Consider the following 25,147-nt stretch of genomic DNA (forward strand, 5'->3'; position numbering starts at 1 on the left):
CGATTTGTAGTTCACCACTTTCTTTGGGACACGTTGGCGTCCCCGAACTATGTGTGTGGACTGAAGATCAGCACCGAAACTGAACTGACATGTTGCCCGGATTCCCGTTTGCTAGTCTTGTCAACCGTCTTCTAATTTAGCCAAATAAATTTGTCAGTGAGGCACCAGTGGTCTAGTGGTAGAATAGTACCCTGCCACGGTACAGACCCGGGTTCGATTCCCGGCTGGTGCAAACTTTTTTTGTTTTTATTTACTCATTCATACATGTAATTCATCTAATCTTGTCACTTATATAAGTCTTTTTTGGCTGATCCAACACACTCTTTTTTGCGGGGTTATTTTGATCTGAAAAATATCACGACAACCCTTATGTGTGTATTGAGAAATTGTAAGGGCATACTGCCTCTGTAACATAATATAAGACGCTTGGTAGGTAAACCCAACAATTCAGGAAATAGACGTTTTTTGTCACTGTCATGGACTCTAGAAACATTTTATAAAAAGTTATAAATGGAATATTTCATAAGTGATATTTTGTATAATGACATTTTTCATATAGGAGTACTCGAAGTCTGGGGCTGTATGTATGTGAAGAGAACTCTTGAAGGGCATGAGGTCAATGTCTAGCTAAACAGATAGAAGAAGTAACTACAGTACTCCACTAGCTAAGATATTCTTTAAAGTGTGTCATTATAATACTACTCCCTCCGTTTCTAAATATAAGTCTTTTTAGAAAATGCATTATGGGCTACATACGGAACAAAATGAGTGAATCTACACTCTAAAATATGTCTATATACATCCGTATATATTTTGTAGTGGAATATCTAAAAAGGATTATATTTAGAAACGGAGGGAGTAGCCTCACTGTATACTCCCTTTTATCGTTATAATGGATGCCATATAAAAACGTGTCTGAAGATGCAAGAAGGAATTAGGTGGATGTTGTGCAGTGTTTTAATTCAGAACCGAGCCCATTTATTATGACCACCAAAAACGAGGCAGCTAGAAATGTCTAGCATGTTTGTTCATCATCATGACATGTTAGGCAGAATGTCTCAAACTAGAAAAAGTATATGATGGCTGTTACGGCATATCTCTCTCAAGATAGTTTTGGTGATTGATGACAACATGTTTGCGGACTAATCTTGTGCTTTGAATAATTCACAGATTCTCCCCTGGCACGAGACACTTTCCTCCCCTCGGAGTGTATTTCAAGACGGTGTAGCTTTTTCGTTTCTTTCTCGGTGGACTAGTTGCGTAGAGGGCACCGTACTATCAAGAGGGGGTCCGCTGGGGTATTGCATGGATGAAATCATCACGTACACATCAGCTTCTCACCCTCCGAGCGTCTCCATTCCATTGAAGAGATCTCTCCTCTCTTCCTTGTCCTGTCTGGGTCCAAGCGGTAGTACCGCGCAACCCAGCGGTAGTACCGCTGAGGAGCCACAAGCGGCAGTACCGCTCCACAGCGGTAGTACCGCCCGTGGCTCCACAACAGTAGTACCGCTGGGGTGCCTGGCACCTCCGCCTCGTCCTCAGCATCTTTGAGAGATTCTCTCTCTCTCTTTTGCGCCCCAGCGGTAGTACCGCACTGCCAGCGGTAGTACGGCCGAAGGGTCACAAGCGGCAGTACCGCTCCACAGCGGTAGTACCGCCCGTGACCCCGCTGCCGTAGTACCGCTGGGCAGTCTGGCTTCTACCGCCTCGATTCGAGAGGTCTTTTTCTCGTGTCGGGTTTTGCGGCACTAGTCGCGGTTGTAGAGGCGGTAGTACCGTTCTAGGAGCGTTAGTACCATCCCTACCACCGCGGTAGTACCGCGTTTGGGTCCTTTCCTACTAGTCTCCTCTGCGCGGAAGTGCCGCTGCCTGGCGCGGCAGTACCGCTGTCCTGGCGGTAGTACCGCCCCCTCTCAGCGGTAGTACCGCCCTGAGCGGGGCTGGTTGGTGGGGGGCAACGGTTGGGTTGTTGCCCCCACTATAAAAGGGAGTCCCCTTCTTCTCTTTGACCTACCTCTTCCTCCCCAAGCTCCATTTATTGCTCAAGCTCCATTAAATGCTCCAAGCTCCATTTTCGCCCGATCTATCTCTCTAGCCAATCAAACTTGTTGACTTGCTCGGGAGTGGTTGAGAAGGCCCCGATCTACACTTCCACCAAGGGATTTTCGATTCCCCCACTCATCCCTAGCGGATCTTGTTACTCTTGGGTGTTTGAGCATCCTAGACGGTTGAGGTCACCACGGAGCCATAGTCCATTGCGGTGAAGCTTCGTGGTCTTGTTGGGAGCCTCCGATTAAGTTGTGGAGATTGCCCCAACCTTGTTTGTAAAGGTTCGGTCGCCGCCTTCAAGGGCACCAATAGTGGAATCACGGCATCTCGCATTGTGTGAGGGCGTGAGGAGAATACGGTGGCCCTAGTGGCTTCTTAGGGAGCATTGTGCCTCCACACCGCTCTAACGGAGACGTACTTCCCCTCAAAAGGAAGGAACTTCGGTAACACATCCTCGTCTTCACCGGATCCACTCTTGGTTATCTCTTACCTTTACTTGTGCAAGCTCTTTAGTGTTTCTTCCCTTGCTTGCTTGTATGCTTGTTGTTATTGCATCATATAGGTTGCTCACCTAGTTGCACATCTAGACAATCTACTTTGATGCAAAGTTTAATTTGGTAAAGAAAAGTAAAAATTGGTAGTTGCCTATTCACCCCCCCTCTAGTAAACCATATCGATCCTTTCAATTGGTATCAGAGCCAGGTTTTTTATTAAGGACTTTACCGTCCAAAGAGTATGGTTGATACCATAGACGGTGTGGAGGAACACTCCAGTGTGAATCCGATCTCGTCTACGGGAGATGGGGGAACCTCGGTCTCTCGTGAGGAGTTCAATGTGGCCTTGGAGACATTGAAAACCTCCATGACGACCGAAGTTGAAAGCATGTTTACTAAATTTCTTGAGGGGCTTAAACTATCCACCGCACCGTTGAAAGTGGGTAACCCCGCCAACAAGGTGATGGATGCTATCCCCTACAAGGGGGAAGCTAGTAGTGAAAAGGCTCCTTCTTCTAGTGGTAAGAATGGCACCGGCATCTTTGCCCATGTGGAACCACCACTTGTTTATGGTGGACCGGTTCCTTCTACTCATTTGAATCATGCTGGTCCTCCCCCTAAGATTGTGAAAAATGAGGATTTTGATTATTGGGTTTACCGCTTTAAACGTCATTTAAATCATGTGAACACTAAACTTTGGAGAATCATTGAAGAAGGTTTCTATCCACATGATCCAAGCAACTTCACTCCTCGGGAAGCCGCGGACAATCAATTCAATGAGAATGCTCTCTTCATCATTCAAGATGCAATTCCACCCGAAGACCTACCTCATCTTCGTCCCTTCGCCTTGGCCAAAGATGCATGGCATTGTGTTGTCTCTCTCTACCGGGGAAGCGCAAGCATTCAACGCTCCAATTATGAAGTGGTACAAGATGAGGCCGATGAGTTTGCAATGAAAGAAGATGAAGAACCTCGTGAGCTTTATCGGAGAGTAACCAAACTCGCGGTCTCACTACGAGATCACGGGAGCAAGGACACGGATGACAATTGGATCAAGCGCAAATTCCTCAAGGCAATGATGCCCTATCACAAGGCCATGTCCTCCGTCATTCGTCAGAGACCGGACTTCCACACTTTGACCTCAAGCGAAGTGTTGGATGAGTTTGTGGCCATGAACATTTTGGACAAGACCACCGACAATGCGGTGCTCCGTTCTCAACGGGCAAAGAAGCCTAACCTTGCATTGAAGGCCAAGCTCGCCGTGGAAGAAGAAGAAGAGGAAGAAGAGGAGAGCAACCCCGAAGATACGAAGTATGCATATCATGAACACATGTCACTTGCTTCAAGGCAATTTTGGAGCAAGAAAAACTCAAGGCCAAACTTTAGCAAAAACAACTCGAGTGGCACAAGGGGCAAGCAACGTGTAAGGACTTGCTACAATTGCGGCAACGTGAGTCATTTTGTTGCGGAGTGCCCGTATGAGAAGAGGGAAGACAATGGTGGCAAGCTCATCCGAAAGGACAAGGCCAAGTCGTTCCCCAACAAGAACAACTTCACCAAGAAGACTCCTCCCAAGGCTTTGGTTGTGCAAGAAGAGTACAATGAGGATGATGACGATGATGAAGATGATGAGTCGGTTGTTGGGGAACGTAGTAATTTCAAAATTTTCCTACGCACACGCAAGATCATGGTGATGCATAGCAACGAGGGGAGAGTGTGATCTACGTACCCTTTTAGATCGACAACGGAAGCGTTTGGTTGATGTAGTCGTACGTCTTCACGACCCGACCGATCAAGCACCGAAACTACGACACCTCCGAGTTTTAGCACACGTTCAGCTCGATGACGATCCCCAGACTCCGATCTAGCAAAGTGTCGGGGAAGAGTTCCGTCAGCACGATGGCGTGGTGACGATCTTGATGTACTACTGTCGCAGGGCTTCGCCTAAGCACCGCTACAATATTATCGAGGACTATGGTGGCAGGGGGCGCCGCACACGGCTAAGAACAAGATCACGTGGATCAGCTTGTGTGTTTCTGGGGTGCCCCTGCCTCCGTATATAAAGGATCAAGGGGAGAGGAGGCCGGCCAGCCCCTATGGCGCGCCAAGGAGGAGTCCTCCTCCTAGTAGGAGTAGGACTCCTACTAGGAGGGGGAAAGAAGTGGGGAGGGAGAGGGAAAGGGGGGCGCCGCCCCCCTCTCCTAGTCCAATTCAGACCAGGGGGGAGGAGGCGCGCGGCCCACCTTGGCTGCCCCTCTCTCTCTCCACTAAGGCCCATATGGCCCATTACTTTTCCCTGGGGGGGGGGGTTCCGGTAACCCTCCGGCTTTCCAGTTTTCTCCGAAATCACCTGGAACACTTCCGGTGTCCGAATATAGCCGTCCAATATATCAATCTTTATGTCTCGACCATTTCGAGACTCCTCGTCATGTCCGTGATCACATCCGGGACTCCGAACAACCTTCGGTACATCAAAACGTATAAACTCATAATATAACTATCATCGAAACCTTAAGCGTGTGGACCCTACGGGTTCGAGAACGATGTAGACATGACCGAGACATGTCTCTGGTCAATAACCAATAGCGGGACCTGGATGCCCATATTGGCTCCTACATATTCTACGAAGATCTTTATCGGTCAGACCGCATAACAACATACGTTGTTCCCTTTGTCATCGGTATGTTACTTGCCCGAGATTCGATCGTCGGTATCCAATACCTAGTTCAATCTCGTTACCGGCAAGTCTCTTTACTCGTTCTTTAATGCATCATCTCGCAACTGACTCATTAGTTGCATTGCTTGCAAGGCTTAAGTGATGTGCATTACCGAGAGGGCCCAGAGATACCTCTCCGACAATCGGAGTGACAAATCCTAATCTCGAAATACGTCAACCCAACATGTACCTTTGGAGACACCTGTAGAGCACCTTTATAATCACCCAATTACGTTGTGACGTTTGGTAGCACACAAAGTGTTCCTCCGGCACACGGGAGTTACATAATCTCATAGTCATAGGAACATGTATAAGTCATGAAGAAAGCAATAGCAACATACTAAACGATCGGATGCTAAGCTAATGGAATGGGTCATGTCAATCAGATCATTCAACTAATGATGTGATCCCGTTAATCAAATGACAACTCTTTTGTCAATGGTTAGGAAACATAACCATCTTTGATTAACAAGCTAGTCAAGTAGAGGCATACTAGTGACACTCTGTTTGTCTATGTATTCACACATGTATTATGTTTCCTGTTAATACAATTCTAGCATGAATAATAAAATTTTATCATGATATAAGGAAATAAATAATAACTTTATTATTGTCTCTAGGGCATATTTCCTTCAGTCTCCCACTTGCACTAGAGTCAATAATCTAGATTACACAGTAATGATTCTAACACCCATGGAGCTTTGGTGCTGATCATGTTTTGCTCGTGGAAGAGGCTTAGTCAACGGGTCTGCTACATTCAGCTCCGTATGTATCTTGCAAATCTCTATGTCTCCCACCTGGACTAGATACCGGATGGAATTGAAGCGTCTCTTGATGTCTTGGTTCTCTTGTGAAATCTGGATTCCTTTGCCAAGGCAATTGCACCAGTATTGTCACAAAAGATTTTCATTGGACCCGATGCACTAGGTATGACACCTAGATCGGATATGAACTCCTTCATCCAGACTCCTTCGTTTGCTGCTTCCGAAGCAGCTATGTACTCTGCTTCACATGTAGATCCCGCCACGACGCTTTGTTTTGAACTGCACCAACTGACAGCTCCACCGTTTAATGTAAACACGTATCCGGTTTGCGATTTAGAATCTTCCGGATCAGTGTCAAAGCTTGCATCAACGTAACCGTTTACAATGAGCTCTTTGTCACCTCCATATACGAGAAACATATCCTTAGTCCTTTTTAGGTATTTCAGGATGTTCTTGACCGCTGTCCAGTGATCCACTCCTGGATTACTTTGGTACCTCCCTGCTAAACTTATAGCAAGGCACACATCAGGTCTGGTACACAGCATTGCATACACGATAGAGCCTATGGCTGAAGCATAGGGAACATCTCTCATTTTCTCTCTATCTTCTGCAGTGGTCGGGCATTGAGTCTGACTCAACTTCACACCTTGTAACACAGGCAAGAACCCTTTCTTTGCTTGATCCATTTTGAACTTCTTCAAAATCTTGTCAAGGTATGTGCTTTGTGAAAGTCCAATTAAGCGTCTTGATCTATCTCTATATATCTTTATGCCTAATATGTAAGCAGCTTCACCGAGGTCTTTCATTGAAAAACTCTTATTCAAGTATCCCTTTATGCTATCCAGAAATTCTATATCATTTCCAATCAGTAATATGTCATCCACATACAATATCAGAAATGCTACAGAGCTCCCACTCACTTTCTTGTAAATACAGGCTTCTCCGAAAGTCTGTATAAAACCAAATGCTTTGATCACACTATCAAAGCGTTTATTCCAACTCCGAGAGGCTTGCACCAGTCCATAAATGGATCGCTGGAGCTTGCACACTTTGTTAGCTCCCTTTGGATCGACAAAACCTTCTGGTTGCATCATATACAACTCTTCTTCCAGAAATCCCATTCAGGAATGCAGTTTTGACATCCATCTGCCAAATTTCATAATCATAAAATGCGGCAATTGCTAACATGATTCGGACAGACTTAAGCATCGCTACGGGTGAGAAGGTCTCATCGTAGTCAATCCCTTGAACTTGTCGAAAACCTTTTGCGACAAGTCGAGCTTTGTAGACAGTAATATTACCGTCAGCGTCAGTCTTCTTCTTGAAGATCCATTTATTCTCAATTGCTTGCCGATCATCGGGCAAGTCAACCAAAGTCCATACTTTGTTCTCATACATGGATCCCATCTCAGATTTCATGGCTTCAAGCCATTTTGCGGAATCTGGGCTCACCATCGCTTCTTCATAGTTCGTAGGTTCATCATGATCTAGCAGCATGATTTCCAGAACAGGATTACCGTACCACTCTGGCGCGATCTCGACTCTGGTTGATCTACGAGGTTCAGTAGTATCTTGTCCTGAAGTTTCATGATCATTATCATTAGCTTCCTCACTAATTGGTGTAGGTGTCGCAGAAACAGGTTTCTGTGATGTACTACTTTCCAATAAGGGAGCAGGTACAGTTACCTCGTCAAGTTCTACTTTCCTCCCACTCACTTCTTTCGAGAGAAACTCCTTCTCAGAAAGTTTCCGAATTTAGCAACAAAAGTCTTGCCTTCGGATCTGTGATAGAAGGTGTATCCAATAGTCCTTTGGATATCCTATGAAGACACATTTCTCTGATTTGGGTTCGAGCTTATCAGGTTGAAGCTTTTTCACATAAGCATCGCAGCCCCAAACTTTCAGAAACGACAACTTTGGTTTCTTGCCAAACCATAGTTCATAAGGCGTCGTCTCAACGGATTTTGATGGTGCCCTATTTAACGTGAATGCAGCCGTCTCTAAAGCATAACCCCAAAACGATAGCGGTAAATCAGTAAGAGACATCATAGATCGCACCATATCTAGTAAAGTACGATTACGACGTTCGGACACACCATTACGCTGTGGTGTTCCGGGTGGCGTGAGTTGCGAAACTATTCCGCATTGTTTCAAATGTACACCAAACTCGTAACTCAAATATTCTCCTCCATGATCAGATCGTAGAAACTTTATTTTCTTGTTACGATGATTTTCAACTTCACTCTGAAATTCTTTGAACTTTTCAAATGTTTCAGACTTATGTTTCATTCAAGTAGATATACCCATATCTTCTTAAATCATCTGTGAAGGTGAGAAAATAACGATATCCGCCACGAGCCTCAACATTCATCGGACCACATACATTTGTATGTATGATTTCCAACAAATCTGTTGCTCTCTCCATAGTATCGGAGAACGGCGTTTTAGTCATCTTGCCCATGAGGCACGGTTCGCAAGTACCAAGTGATTCATAATCAAGTGGTTCCAAAAGTCCATCAGTATGGAGTTTCTTCATGCGCTTTATACCGATATGACCTAAACGGCAGTGCCACAAATAAGTTGCACTATCATTATCAATTCTGCATCTTTTGGCTTCAACATTATGAATATGTGTATCACTACTATCGAGATTCATCAAAAATAGACCACTCTTCAAGGGTGCATGCTCCTAAAAGATATTACTCATATAAATAGAACAACCATTATTCTCTGATTTAAATGAATAACTGTCTCGCATCAAACAAGATCCAGATATAATGTTCATGCTCAACGCTGGCACCAAATAACAATTATTTAGGTCTAATATAATCCCGAAGGTAGATGTAGAGGTAGCGTGCCGACCGCGATCACATCGACTTTGGAACCGTTTCCCACGCGCATCGTCACCTCGTCCTCTTGCTCGCTTATCTCGTCAGTCCCTGTTTCGAGTTGCAAATATTAGCAACAGAACCAGTATCAAATACCCAGGTGCTACTGCGAGCTCTAGTAAGGTACACATCAATAACATGTATATCACATATACCTTTGTTCACCTTGCCATCCTTCTTATCCGCCAAATACTTGGGGCAGTTCCGCTTCCAGTGACCACTCTGCTTGCAGTAGAAGCACTCAGTTTCAGGCTTAGGTCCAGACTTGTGTTTCTTCTCCTGAGCAGCAACTAGCTTGCTGTTTCTTGAAGTGTTCCCCTTCTTCTTCCCTTTGCCCTTTTTCTTGAAACTAGTGGTCTTGTTGACCATCAACACTTGATGCTCCTTCTTGATTTCTACCTCCGCAGCTTTCAGCATTGCGAAGAGCTCGGGAATAGTCTTATTCATCCCTTGCATATTATAGTTCATCACGAAGCTCTTGTAGCTTGGTGGCAGTGATTGGAGAATTCTGTCAATGACGCAATCATCTGGAAGATTAACTCCCATTTGAATCAAGTGATTATTATACCCAGACATTTTGAGTATATGCTCACTGACAGAACTGTTCTCCTCCATCTTGCAGCTATAGAACTTATTGGAGACTTCATATCTCTCAATCCGGGCATTTGCTTGAAATATTAACTTCAACTCCTGGAACATCTCATATGCTCCATGACGTTCAAAACGTCGTTGAAGTCCCGGTTCTAAGCCGTAAAGCATGGCACACTGAACTATCGAGTAGTCATCAGCTTTGCTCTGCCAGACGTTCATAACATCTGGTGTTGCTCCTGCAGCAGGCCTGGCACCCAGCGGTGCTTCCAGGACGTAATTCTTCTGTGCAGCAATGAGGATAATCCTCAAGTTACGGACCCAGTCCGTGTAATTGCTACCATCATCTTTCAACTTTGCTTTCTCAAGGAACACATTAAAATTCAACGGAACAACAGCACGGGCCATCTATCTACAATCAAACATACATAAAGCAAGATACTATCAGGTACTAAGTTCATGATAAATTTAAGTTCAATTAATCATATTACTTAAACTCCCACTTAGATAGACATCCCTCTAATCCTCTAAGTGATTACGTGATCCAAATCAACTAAACCATGTCCGATCATCACGTGAGATGGAGTAGTTTCATTGGTGAACATCACTATGTTGATCATATCTACTATATGATTCACGCTCGACCTTTCGGTCTCCGTGTTCCGAGGCCATATCTGTATATGCTTGGCTCGTCAAGTATAACCCTGAGTATTCCGCGTGTGCAACTGTTTTGCACCCGTTATATTTGAACGTAGAGCCTATCCACACCCGATCATTCACGTGGTTGTCTCAGCACGAAGAACTTTCGGAACAGTGCATACTCAGGGAGAACACTTCCTGATAATTAGTGAGAGATCATCTTAAAATGCTACCGTCAATCAAAGCAAGATAAGATGTATAAAAGATAAACATCACATGCAATCAATATAAGTGATATGATATGGCCATCATCATCTTGTGCTTGTGATCTTCATCTTCGAAGCACCGTCATGATCACCATCGTCACCGGCGCGACACCTTGATCTCCATCGTAGCATCGTTGTCGTCTCGCCAATCTTATGCTTCCACGACTATCGCTACCTCTTAGTGATAAAGTAAAGCATTACAGCGCAATTGCATTGCATACAATAAAGCGACAACCATATGGCTCCTGCCAGTTGCCGATAACTCGGTTACAAAACATGATCATCTCATACAATAAAATTTAGCATCATGTCTTGACCATATCACATCACAACATGCCCTGCAAAAACAAGTTAGACGTCCTCTACTTTGTTGTTGCAAGTTTTACGTGGCTGCTACGGGCTTAAGCAAGAACCAATCTTACCTACGCATCAAAACCACAACGATAGTTTGTCAAGTTGGTGCTGTTTTAACCTTCGCAAGGACCGGGCGTAGCCACACTCGGTTCAACTAAAGTTGGAGAAACTGTCACCCGCAAGCCACCTATGTGCAAAGCACGTCGGGAGAACCGGTCTCGCGTAAGCGTACGCGTAATGTCGGTCCGGGCCGCTTCGTCCAACAATACCGCCGAACCAAAGTATGACATGCTGGTAAGCAGTATGACTTATATCGCCCACAACTCACTTGTGTTCTACTCGTGCATATAACATCAACACATAAAACCTAGGCTCGGATGCCACTGTTGGGGAACGTAGTAATTTCAAAATTTCCTACGCACACGCAAGATCATGGTGATGCATAGCAACGAGAGGGGAGAGTGTTGTCTACGTACCCTCGTAGACCGGAAGCGGAAGCGTTATGACACAACGCGGTTGATGTAGTCGTACGTCTTCACGGCCCGACCGATCAAGCACCGAAACTACGGCACCTCCGAGTTCTAGCACACGTTCAGCTCGATGACGATCCCCGGACTCCGATCCAGCAAAGTGTCGGGGAAGAGTTCCGTCAGCACGACGGCGTGGTGACGATCTTGATGTACTACTGTCGCAGGGCTTCGCCTAAGCACCGCTACAATATTATCGAGGACTATGGTGGCAGGGGGCGCCGCACACGGCTAAGAATAAGATCACGTGGATCAACTTCTGTGTTTCTGGGGTGCCCCTGCCTCCGTATATAAAGGATCAAGGGGAGAGGAGGCCGGCCGGCCCCTATGGCGCGCCAAGGAGGAGTCCTCCTCCTAGTAGGAGTAGGACTCCTACTAGGAGGGGGAAAGAAGTGGGGAGGGAGAGGGAAAGGGGGGCGCCGCCCCCCCTCTCCTAGTCCAATTCGGACCAGGGGGGAGGAGGCGCGCGGCCCACCTTGGCTGCCCCTCTCTCTCTCTCCACTAAGGCCCATATGGCCCATTACTTCTCCCGGGGGGGTTCTGGTAACCCTCCGGCTTTCCGGTTTTCTCCGAAATCACCCGGAACACTTCCGGTGTCCGAATATAGCCGTCCAATATAATGCTTGCAAGGCTTAAGTGATGTGCATTACCGAGAGGGCCCAGAGATACCTCTCCGACGATCGGAGTGACAAATCCTAATCTCGAAATACGTCAACCCAACATGTACCTTTTTGGAGACACCTGTAGAGCACCTTTATAATCCAGTGCGTTGTGACGTTTTGGTAGCACCACCAAAGTGTTCTCCGGCACACGGGAGTTACATATCTCATAGTCATAGAACATGTATAAAGTCATGAAGAAAGCAATTAGGCAACATACTAAAACGAATCGGTGCCTAATGGAATGGGTCTGTCAATCAGATCATTCAACTATTGATGTGATCCGTTAATCAAATTGACAACTCTTTGTCCATGGTTATAACCATTCTTTGATAACGAGCCTAGTCAGTAGAGCATACTAGTGACACTCTGTTTGTCTATGTATTCACACATGTATTATGTTTCCGGTTAATACAATTCTAGCATGAATATAAACTTTTTCATGATATAAGGAAATAAATAATAACTTTATTATTGCCTCTAGGGCATATTTCCTTCACCCGGAGCACACCACAAAAGGAAGCTTCTAGGGGAACCTTGGCCACATAGGCCTCTTCACAATCTTCTCAATGATATCACCAAACCGTCTAGGAGACGAAGCCTCCAAGAGTAATAAACTCATGGGCTCTCACTCGAACAAATCGATGCGGGGAGCTCAAACCAATGCAACAAATGCAATGCAAGGTCAAGCAACAAATGCTCAACTCACTCTCTCAATCTCACAGGATGCAACTCAAGAAAGTGGGAGATTGAAGAGAGGGGATGCAATGGAGGAAATCAACAAATGACTCCAAGATCCATCCACAAATCCCCCTTCACTTAGAGGGGAGATAGGGGTTTGGGAGAGGTGGCAAGAGGATCAAAATGATGTTTAGAATGTGAATGAACAACCCCCCAACCGGTGGGAGGAAGGATCCCTTAAATAGCCAAAACCCGAAACTAGCCGTTGGGGCTCAACGAGCAGTTCCTGGACACCCCGTGCCCACGGGGGTTTATACCCCGTGCCCACGGGGTCCCATGCGCACGGTACGAGCCCGTGCACATGGGGTCCCGTGCGCACGGTACGAGCCCGTGCACACGGGGCCCCGTGCCCACGGGGGTCAAAAACCCCGTGCCCACGGGGTACCCAGGACAGCCTGCAGCAGCCCACTAAAACATGCATAACTTTGGCATACGAACTCCGAATTCGATGATCTTGGGCTCGTTTTGAAGCTATGGAAAAGCCCAAGGTCCTCACATAGAGAACCAACCAAGATCAACAAGAAAGTATGATGCAAGTAATGCAATGGTTTGAGCTCTCTACATGCGACGTGATCAAGCTACTCGCCCGAGAGTCCCTCTTGATAGTACTGTTGGGGAACGTAGCAAGAAATTCAAAATTTTTCTACGCATCCACCAAGATCAATCTATAGAGAGGACTAGCAACGAAGGAAGGAGAGTGCATTCTACATACCCTTGTAGGATCGCTAAGCGGAAGCGTTCAAGAGAACGGGGTTGAAGGAGTCGTACTCGTCGTTATCCAAAAGATCCTAGTGCCGAACGGATGGCACCTCCGCGTTCAACACACGTACAGCCCGGTGACGTCTCCCATGCCTTGATCCAGCAAGGAGAGAGGGAGAGGTTGAGGAAGACTCCATCCAGCAGCAGCACAACGGCGTGGTGGTGATGGATGAGCGTGGCAATCCTGCAGGGCTTCGCCAAGCACCACGGGAGAGGAGAAGGACTTAGGAGAGAGGGAGGGGCTGCACCAAAGGCATAAGGTGTGTCTCAAGAGGCCCTCCTACCCTCACTATATATAGGGAGCCCAAGGGGGGGTGCGCCAGCCCTAGGAGATCCAATCTCCTAGGGGGCGGCGGCCAGGGGAGGTTTCCCTCCCCCCCAAGGCACCTAGGAGGTGCCTTCCCTCCTTGGGACTCTTCCTTAGGGTTCCCCCTTCACCCTAGGCGCATGGGCCATAAGGGAAGTGGCGCCCCAGCCCACTTGGGCAGGATGGAAGTGGCGCCCCAGCCCATGGGACCCTCCGGGATAGGTGGCCCCACCCGGTGGGCCCCCGGGACCCTTCCGGTGGTCCCGGTACAATACCGATGACCCCGAAACTTGTCCGATGGCCGAAATAGGACTTCCTATATATAAATCTTTACCTCCGGACCATTCCGGAACTCCTTGTGACGTCCGGGATCTCATCCGGGACTCCGAACAACATTCGGTAACCACATACAAGCTTCCTTTATAACCCTAGCATCATCGAACCTTAAGTGTGTAGACCCTACGGGTTCGGGAGACATGCAGACATGACCGAGACGTTCTCCGGTCAATAACCAACAGCGGGATCTGGATACCCATGTTGGCTCCCACATGTTCCACGATGATCTCATCGGATTAACCACGATGTCAAGGACTTAATCAATCCCGTATTCAATTCCCTTTGTCTAGCGGTACGATACTTGCCCGAGATTCGATCGTCGGTATCCTGATACCTTGTTCAATCTCGTTACCGGCAAGTCTCTTTTACTCGTTCCGTAACACATCATCCCGTGATCAACTCCTTGATCACATTGTGCACATTATGATGATGTCCTACCGAGTGGGCCCAGAGATACCTCTCCGTTTACACGGAGTGACAAATCCCAATCTCGATTCGTGCCAACCCAACAGACACTTTCGGAGATACCTGTAGTGTACCTTTATAGTCACCCAGTTACGTTGTGACGTTTGGTACACCCAAAGCATTCCTACGGTATCCGGGAGTTGCACAATCTCATGGTCTAAGGAAATGATACTTGACATTAGAAAAGCTTTAGCATACGAACTACATGATCTTGTGCTAGGCTTAGGATTGGGTCTTGTCCATCACATCATTCTCCTAATGATGTGATCCCGTTATCAACGACATCCAATGTCCATGGTCAGGAAACCGTAACCATCTATTGATCAACGAGCCAGTCAACTAGAGGCTTACTAGGGACATGGTGTTGTCTATGTATCCACACATGTAACTGAGTTTCTTATCAATACAATTCTAGCATGGATAATAAACGATTATCATGAACAAGGAAATATAATAATAACTAATTTATTATTGCCTCTAGGGCATATTTCCAACAGTCTCCCACTTGCACTAGAGTCAATAATCCAGTTCACATCGATATGTGATTAACACTCAAGGTCACATCCCCATGTGACTAACACCCAAAGAGTTTACTAGAGTCAATAATCTAGTTCACATTTACCATGTGATTAACACTCGATGAGTTCTGGGTTTGATCATGTTATGCTTGTGAGAGATGTTATAGTCAATGGGTCTGAATCTTTCAGATCCGTATGTACTTCACAAATTTCTTATGTCATTTTGTAGATGCAACTACTACGCTACATTTGGAGCTATTCCAAATAACTGTTCTACTATACGAATCCAGTTTACTACTCAGAATAATCTGGATTAGTGTCAAAGTTTGCATCGGCGTAACCCTTTACGACGAACTCTTTTACCACCTCCATAATCGAGAAAATTCCTTAGTCCACTAGTTACTAAGGATAACTTTGACCGCTGTCTTGTGATCCATTCTTAGATCACTCTTGTACCCCTTGACTGACTCATGGCAAGGCACACTTTAGGTGCGGCACACAGCATAGCATACTGTAGAGGCTATGTCTTAAGCATAGGGGACGACCTTCGTCCTTTCTCTCTATTCTGCCGTGGTCGAGCTTTAAGTCTTAACTCCATACCTTACAACTTAGGCAAGAACTCCTTCTTTGACTGATCCATCTTGAACACCTTCAAGATCATGTCAAGGTATGTGCTCATTTGAAAGTACCATTAAGCGTTTTGATCCATCCTCATAGATCTTGATGCTCAATGTTCAAGTAGCTTAATCCAGGCTTTCCATTGAAAAAACACTTTCCAAATAACCCTATATGCTTTCCAGAAATTCTACGTCATTTCCGATCAACAATATGTTAAAACATATACTCATCAGAAATTCTATAGTGCTCCCACTCACTTCTTTGGAAATACAAGTTTCTCATAAACTTTGTATAAACCCAATATCTTTGATCATCATCAAAGCATACATTCCAACTCCGAGATGCTTACTCCAGTCCTCAGAAGGATTGCTGGAGCTTTGCATACTTATTAGCATCTTTCAGGATTGACAAAACCTTCCGGTTGTATCACATACAACCTTTCCTCAAGAAAATCGTCGAGGAAACAATGTTTTGACATCCTATCTGCAAGATTTCATAAATAAAGCAGTAATCGCTAATATAATTCCAACAGACTCTTAGCATCGCTACGAGTGAGAAAGTCTCATCATAGTCAACTCCTTGAACTTGTCGGAAAACATCTTAACGACAAGTCGAGCTTTCTTAATGGTGACATTTACCATCATTGTCCGTCTTCCTTTTAAAATCCATCTGCACTCAACAGCCTTACGACCATCGAGCTGTTCTGCCAAAGTCTACACTTTATTTTCATATATGGATCCTCTCTCGGATTTTATGGCCTCAAGCCATTTATCGGAATCCAGGCCCACCATCGCTTCTCCATAGCTCGTAGGTTCATTGTTGTCTAGCAACATGACTTCCAAGACAGGATTACGTACCACTCTGAAGTAGTACGCATCCTTGTCCTCCCACGAGGTTTGGTAGTGACTTGATCTGAAGTTTCATGATCACTATCATAAGCTTCCACTTCAATTGGTGTAGGTGCCATAGGAACAACTCTTTGTGCCCTGTTATTCACTAGTTGAAGTGACGGTTCAATAACCTCATCAAGTCTCCACCATCCCCACTCAATTCTTTTGAGAGAAACTTTTCCTCGAGAAAGGACCCGATTCTTGAAACAATCCTTTATTGCTTTCGGATCTGAGACAGGAGGTATACCCAACTGTTTTTGGGTTGTCCTATGAAGATGCATTTATCCGTTTTGGGTTCGAGCTTATTGGCCTGAAACTTTTCCACATAAGCGTCGCAGCCCCAAACTTTTAAGAAATGACAGCTTAGGTTTCTCTAAACCATAGTTCATACGGTGTCATCTCATCGGAATTACGTGGTGCCCTATTTAAAGTGAATGTGGTTGTCTTTAATGCCTAACCCATAAACTATCGTGGTAATTCGATAAGAGACATCATGGTATGCATCATATCCAATAGGGTGCAGTTATGATGTTCGGACACACCATCACACTATGGTGTTCCAGGCTGTATTAGTTGTGAAACAATTTCCACAACGTCTTAATTCTGTGCCAAACTCGTAATTCAGATATTCATCTCTATGATCATATCATAGATATTTTATCCTCTTGTCACGACGATCTTTCAACTTCACCCTGAAATTACTTGAACCTTTCAATAATTCAGACTCGTGATTTATCAAGTAAATATACTCAACATCTACTCAAATCATCTGTGAAGTAAGAACATAACGATATCCACTACATGCCTCAGCACTCATTGGACTGCACACATCAAAATGTATTACTTCCAACAAGTTGCTTTCTAGTTCCATTTTACTGAAAACGAGGCTTTCAGTCATCTTGCCCATGTGGTATGATTTGCATGTCTCAAGTGATTCAAAATCAAGTGAGTCCAAACGGTCCATTTGCATGGAGTTTCTTCATGCATATACACCAATAGACATGGTTCGCATGTCTCAAACTTTTCAAAAATGAGTGAGTCCAAAGATCCATCAACATGGAGCTTCTTCATGCGTTTTATACCGATATGACTTACGTGGCTGTGCCACAAGTAGGTGGTACTATCATTACTATCTTTTGGCATGAACATGTGTATCACTACGATCGAGATTCAATAAACCATTCATTTTAGGTGTAAGACCATTGAAGGTATTATTCAAATAAACAGAGTAACCATTATTCTCCTTAAATGAATAACCGTATTGCGATAGACATAATCCAATCATGTCTATGCTCAACACAAACACCAATCTCGATGGTAGAAGGAGCGTACGATATTTGATTATATCAACATTGGAAACACTTCCAACACATATCATCAGCTCACCTTTAGCTAGTCTCCGTTTATTCCGTAGCTTTTATTTCGAGTTACTAACACTTAGCAACCGAACCGGTATCTAATACCCTGGTGCTACTAGGAGTACTAGTAAAGTACACATCAACACAATGTATATCCAATATACTTCTATCGATCTTGCCAGCCTTCTAATCTACCAAGTATCTAGGGTAATTCTGCTCCAGTGGTTGTTCCCTTATTACAGAAGCACTTAGTCTCGGGTTTGGGTTCAACCTTGGGTTTCTTCACTAGAGCAGCAGCTGAATTGCTGTGTCATGAAGTATCCATTCGTTCCCTTGCCCATCTTGAAACTAGTGGTTTCACCAACCATCAACAATTGATGCTCCTTCTTGATTTCTACTTTCGCGGTGTCAAACATCGCGAATATCTCAAGGATCATCATATATATCCCTGATATATTATAGTTTCAACACGAAGCTCTAGCAGCTTGGTGGTAATGACTTCGGAGAAACATCACTATCTCATCTGGAAGATCAACTCCCACTCGATTCAAGCGATTGTTGTACTCAGACAATCTGAGCACAAGCTCAACAATTGAGCTTTTCTCCCTTAGTTTGCAGGCTAAGAAAATCGTCGGAGGTCTTATACCTCTTGACGTGGGCACGAGCCTGAAATCCCAATTTCAGCCCTCGAAACATCTCATATGTTTCGCGACGTTTCAAAACGTCTTCGGTGCCTCAACTCTAAACCGTTTAACTGAACTATCACGTAGTTATCAAATGCGTATGTCAGATGTTCGCAACATCCACAGACGACGTTCGAGGTTCAGCACACTGAGTGGTGCATTAAGGACACAAGCCTTCTAAGAAGCAATGAGGACAATCCTCAGTTTACGGACCTAGTCCGCATAATTGCTACTATCAACTTTCAACTAAAATTTCTCTAGGAACATAACTAAACAGTAGAACTGAAGCGCGAGCTACGACATAATTTGCAAAATCCTTTTGACTATGTTCAGGATAATTAAGTTCATCTTATGAACTCCCACTCAGATAGACATCCCTCTAGTCATCTAAGTGATTACAGGATCCGAGTCAACTAGGCCGTGTCCGATCATCACATGAGACGGACTAGCCAACGTCAGTGAACATCTTCATGTTGATCGTATGTACCATACGACTCATGCTCGACCTTTCGGTCTTCTGTGTTCCGAGGCCATGTCTGTACATGCTAGGCTCGTCAAGTTAACCCTAAGTGTTTCGCGTGTGTAAATCTGTCTTACACCCGTTGTATGTGAACGTTAGAATCTAACACCCGATCATCACGTGGTGCTTCGAAACACGAACTGTCGCAACGGTGCACAGTTAGGGGAGAACACTTCTTGAAATTGTTGTAAGGGATCATCTTATTTACTACCGTCGTTCTAAGCAAATAAGATGTATAAACATGATAAACATCACATGCAATCAAATAGTAGTGACATGATATGGCCAATATCAGATAGCTCCTTTGATCTCCATCTTGGGGCTCCATGATCATCTCGTCACCGGCATGACACCATGATCTCCATCATCATGATCTCCATCATCGTGTCTTCATGAAGTTGTCTCGTCATCTATTACTTCTACTACTACAGCTAACGGTTAGCAATAAAGTAAAGTAATTACATGACGTTTATGTTGACACGCAGGTCATAAATAAATAAAGACAACTCCTATGGCTCCTGCCGGTTGTCATACTCATCGACATGCAAGTCGTGATTCCTATTACAAGAACATGATCGATCTCATACATCACATATATCATTCATCACATCCTTTTGGCCATATCACATCACATAGCATACCCTGCAAAAACAAGTTAGACGTCCTCTAATTGTTGTTTGCATGTTTTACGTGGCTGCTATGGGTTTCTAGCAAGGACGTTTCTTACCTACGCAAAGACCACAACGTGATATGCCAATTGCTATTTACCCTTCATAAGGACCCTTTTCATCGAATCCGATCCGACTAAAGTGGGAGAGACAGACACCCGCCAGCCACCTAATGCAACTAGTGCATGTCAGTCGGTGGAACCGGTCTCACGTAAGAGTACGTGTAAGGTTGGTCCGGGCCGCTTCATCCCACGATGCCGCCGAATCAAGATAACACTAGTAACGGCAAGCATATTGAACAAAATCAACGCCCACAACTACTTTGTGTTCTACTCGTGCATAGAAACTACGCATAGACCTAGCTCATGATGCCACTGTTGGGGAACGTAGCAGAAATTCAAAATTTTCTACGCATCACCAAGATCAATCTATGGAGAGACTAGCAACGAAGGGAAGGAGAGTGCATCTACATACCCTTGTAGATCGCTAAGCGGAAGCGTTCAAGAGAACGGGGTTGATGGAGTCGTACTCGTCGTGATCCAAATCACCGGAGATCCTAGTGCCGAACGGACGGCACCTCCGCGTTCAACACACGTACAGCCCGGTGACGTCTCCCATGCCTTGATCCAGCAAGGAGAGAGGGAGAGGTTGAGGAAGACTCCATCCAGCAGCAGCACAACGGCGTGGTGGTGATGGATGAGCGTGGCAATCCTGCAGGGCTTCGCCAAGCACCACGGGAGAGGAGAAGGACTTAGGAGAGAGGGAGGGGCTGCACCAAAGGCATAAGGTGTGTCTCAAGAGGCCCTCCTACCCTCACTATATATAGGGAGCCCAAGGGGGGGTGCGCCAGCCCTAGGAGATCCAATCTCCTAGGGGGCGGCGGCCAGGGGAGGTTTCCCTCCCCCCCAAGGCACCTAGGAGGTGCCTTCCCTCCTTGGGACTCTTCCTTAGGGTTCCCCCTTCACCCTAGGCGCATGGGCCATAAGGGAAGTGGCGCCCCAGCCCATGGGCTGGATCCCTTCCCACTTCAGCCCATGGGACCCTCCGGGATAGGTGGCCCCACCCGGTGGGCCCCCGGGACCCTTCCGGTGGTCCCGGTACAATACCGATGACCCCGAAACTTGTCCCGATGGCCGAAATAGGACTTCCTATATATAAATCTTTACCTCCGGACCATTCCGGAACTCCTCGTGACGTCCGGGATCTCATCCGGGACTCCGAACAACATTCGGTAACCACATACAAGCTTCCTTTATAACCCTAGCGTCATCGAACCTTAAGTGTGTAGACCTTACGGGTTCGGGAGACATGCAGACATGACCGAGATGACTCTCCGGTCAATAACCAACAGAGGGATCTAGATACCCATGTTGGTTTCCACATGTTCCACGATGATCTCATTGGATGACCACGATGTCGAGGATTCGATCAATCCCGTATTCAATTCCCTTTGTCTAGCGGTATTGTACTTGCCCGAGATTCGATCGTTGGTATCCCTATACCTTGTTCAATCTCGTTACCGGCAAGCCTCTTTTACTCGTTCCGTAACACATCATCCCGTGATCAACTCCTTGGTCACATTGTGCACATTATGATGATGTCCTACCGAGTGGGCCCAGAGATACCTCTCCGTTTACACGGAGTGACAAATCCCAGTCTCGATTTGTGCCAACCCCAACAGACACTTTCGGAGATACCTGTAGTGTACCTTTATAGTCACCCAGTTACGTTGTGACGTTTGGTACACCCAAAGCATTCCTACGGTATCCGGGAGTTGCACAATCTCATGGTCTAAGGAAATGATACTTGACATTAGAAAAGCTTTAGCATACGAACTACATGATCTTGTGCTAGGCTTAGGATTGGGTCTTGTCCATCACATCATTCTCCTAATGATGTGATCCCGTTATCAACGACATCCAATGTCCATGGTCAGGAAACCATAACCATCTATTGATCAACGAGCCAGTCAACTAGAGGCTTACTAGGGACATGGTGTTGTCTATGTATCCACACATGTATCTGAGTTTCTTATCAATACAATTCTAGCATGGATAATAAATGATTATCATGAACAAGGAAATATAATAATAACTAATTTATTATTGCCTCTAGGGCATATTTCCAACAAGTACGGCTATCAAACCTATAATCCGATCTCTCTCCAAGCACCATGAGACCGGAAAAACTAGGAAAACCTAGCTAAGGTATACCTTTGCCTTGCATATTCAACTTGAGCTTGGTGATGACTCCAATGCTTGTCCCAAGTTGGAATCCCTTTCTTGTCCACAACCACTTGGTGAAGATGCTTGAATTACTTCCTCATATTGCAATGAGGGAAGCCTTAACTTAAGCCCGTCTTCACATGAGCATTATCATGATGTGGACCGCAAGATTCAAAGCATATAACCTCCGGCTTCTCATCTTGCACTTGGACTCCTCGAACCCGATGACCATCACCACTTGATGTCATCCACACATAGGCTACTTGAGATCTTTCCTTTTGATGCAAGCCCATGAGAAACACCTAACCCACATAGACATATCAAGCACATAGCATGGGTTAGGTAACAAAGCACAATTCACAATTACTTACCATACCACTAGATCACTTGATCCCACGTGGTACAATGTTTGCGCCTTGAGAGTTGACCATCTAGATATAATCTTCGAGCTTCATCTTGGTCAACCAACATCTTTACTCCAAGCTCCATCTTGGTTTCTTGAAAGCCACAATGAACTCTTCATTTCCCTTAATTGCTTCAAGACGATATCACCAAAGACTCTTTCATGGCCATATCAAGTCCCACTATGAATATCATCTTGGTCACCACTTGCCCTTCTAAAAACTCCATCACAATCTCTTGAGGGGCATAATGAATTCGTCACTCTAGTTGCTTGCTTCAAGACTTGATCAACCGAAGCCCAACACATGAGCTCACCATGATCTTGTCTTGAGACCATAACTTGAATTCTTCTATTTGATTATTCTCTCAAGCCCTTGACCCTTAAAAGTCGTCCATCATAATATCTTGATAGGCACAATGAATTCTTCACTCTAGTTGTTTGCTTCAAGACTTGATCGACCTAAACCCAACACATGAGCTCACCATGATCTTGTCTTGAAACCATAACTTGAATTCTTCTCTTTGATTATTCTCTCAAGCCCTTGATCCTCAGAAGCCCAAATATATCAATCTTTGAGATCCTCCAATGAACTCCATCATGAACATAATTAGATTAGGCATTGAAACCAATCTTGATGGCGTCAATAGAAGTACACGAAGACCAACTTGAAACCTCACTAGATATGGGATCTCGAGAGCCAACACCTAGGCCCCGTGAGCACGGGGTATCCAGAGAGTTGACACTCGACCCCGTGCGCACGGTACAAGCCCGTGTGCATGGGGTATCCAGAGAAGGATACCATGAGGACTTCTTCGGATGCTTTGATGGAAGACTTCACAAAACAACCCAATGCACTTCAAGCATCACTATGGAACATATCTTTATACAAGATTCAATGCACTTGATGCTCCATAGGAATTGTCATTTAATACCAAAGCATAGGGCAAATATATCTTCATATATATGGACTTCATACTTGATTCCGTCCAATATCCTTGAGGCACTATCCTCATATATATGGACTTCATCCATGATTCCATCCAATATCCTTGAGGCACCATCTATGGACAAAACCTTCAAATATATCTCATTGAGAAACATTAGTCCATAGAGATTGTCATTTAATTACCAAAACCACACTTAGGGGCTACACGCCCTTTCACCAAGGGAAGGTGATAGGTTGTTAGTGCAAATGTAAAACCAAGGTTGGGCCTTGCTGGAGGAGTTTTATTCAAAGCGAACTGTCAAGGGGTTCCCATAACACCCAACCGCGCAAGGAACGCAAAATCAAGGAACATAACACCGGTATGACGGAAACTAGGGCGGCAAGAGTGGAACAAAACACTAGGCATAAGGTCGAGCCTTCCACCCTTTACCAAGTATATAGATGCATTAAAGTAAATAAGATATAATAATGATATCCCAACATTATCCATGTTCCACCATGGAACAAACTCCATCTTCACCTGCAACTAACAACGCTATAAGAGGGGCTGAGCAAAGCGGTAACATAGCCAAACAACGGTTTGCTAGGACAAGGTGGGTTAGAGGCTTGACATGGCAATATGGGAGGCATGATATAGCAAGTGGTAGGTATCGCAACATAGCAAAAGAGCGAGCAACTAGCAAGCAAAGATAGAAGTGATTTTGAGGGTATGGTCATCTTGCCTGCAAAGTTCTCCGAGTTGACGATAGCTTGATCCTCGTAAGTGTACTCAACGGGTTCCTCGATCACGTAATCGTCTCCCGGCTCTATCCAAAGCAATAACATAAGCAAAGGAAAGAACAATCAACCACGATGCAATGCGCAAGCAACATGATGCAAAACATGGTATGATATGCGGGAAGTGATATGCAATGCATATGCGTGCTCCGGAAGGAAAAGATTGAACCAGGCCTCAACTTGGCAAACCAAGCGCGCCGCTGGAAAGATGAGTTGATTTCGGTCGAAATCGATATAAAGATCACCGGAATCGGATGCACGGTTTGCAAATGGCAAGCAAAACAAGAATGGCACAATTCTGCGTTTAACATGCCAACTAGAATGCAACAAGAAACTAAGCTACTGCACCCCAACATAACAACAAAGCACATGGCAGTGATCTACTCAAGATTCTTGACAAAAGATGAACACTGAGCTATGGCTAAATCACACAATAGCAGGTTCAAACAAGCATGGCAAAAGTGCAAAAGATAACAACATCACAGACTTAGTGAAAATAACAACATGTCAGAAATTAACATCAGGAAGCAATGTTTAGAGCAAGCTAACAACATGCTACAGGAACATAACATAACAAACAAAGGCATGGCATGAATCTACTCAAAGCATATAACAAAAGTCCCTTACTGACCATAAGCCAAAAAGGATCAGAAGATATGATGGCACCCATGTAAACATTGCAAGTTTCGTTAACAAATTAAGACTTAGCAGAAAACTGGACATGGCATAAACAGAATTACGAAGGCATCTTTGCGATCTCGATGCACTCATCACAAGGCATTGCATGACAAACTAAGCATACTACCAGCAATAAGACATGTTAAAGAAGCTAACCAATGCAAGAACAAACTCATAGCATGCATGGATCAACTACAACAACCTTGGCAAAATTGATTAACACGTAAACAATCTGCCAGGAACATTTTATAGCAAAAGTAGAGCAAGATTGAGTCATGCTAGGGTACTCCATAAATGCAAACAGGGGCATG

General features: G+C 45.0%; 1 non-coding gene across 1 annotated transcript; it reads left to right on the forward strand.

Annotated features, from left to right (window-relative positions):
• The first annotated feature begins 161 nt into the window (after positions 1 to 161).
• Positions 162 to 232, forward strand: TRNAG-GCC. Its single transcript has one exon. It is a non-coding gene; the product is annotated as a tRNA-Gly (tRNA).
• The last annotated feature ends 24,915 nt before the right edge of the window (positions 233 to 25,147 follow it).

The sequence above is a fragment of the Triticum urartu genome, chromosome 4, assembly GCF_003073215.2.
Source record: "Triticum urartu cultivar G1812 chromosome 4, Tu2.1, whole genome shotgun sequence".
NCBI classification, from domain to species: domain Eukaryota; kingdom Viridiplantae; phylum Streptophyta; class Magnoliopsida; order Poales; family Poaceae; genus Triticum; species Triticum urartu.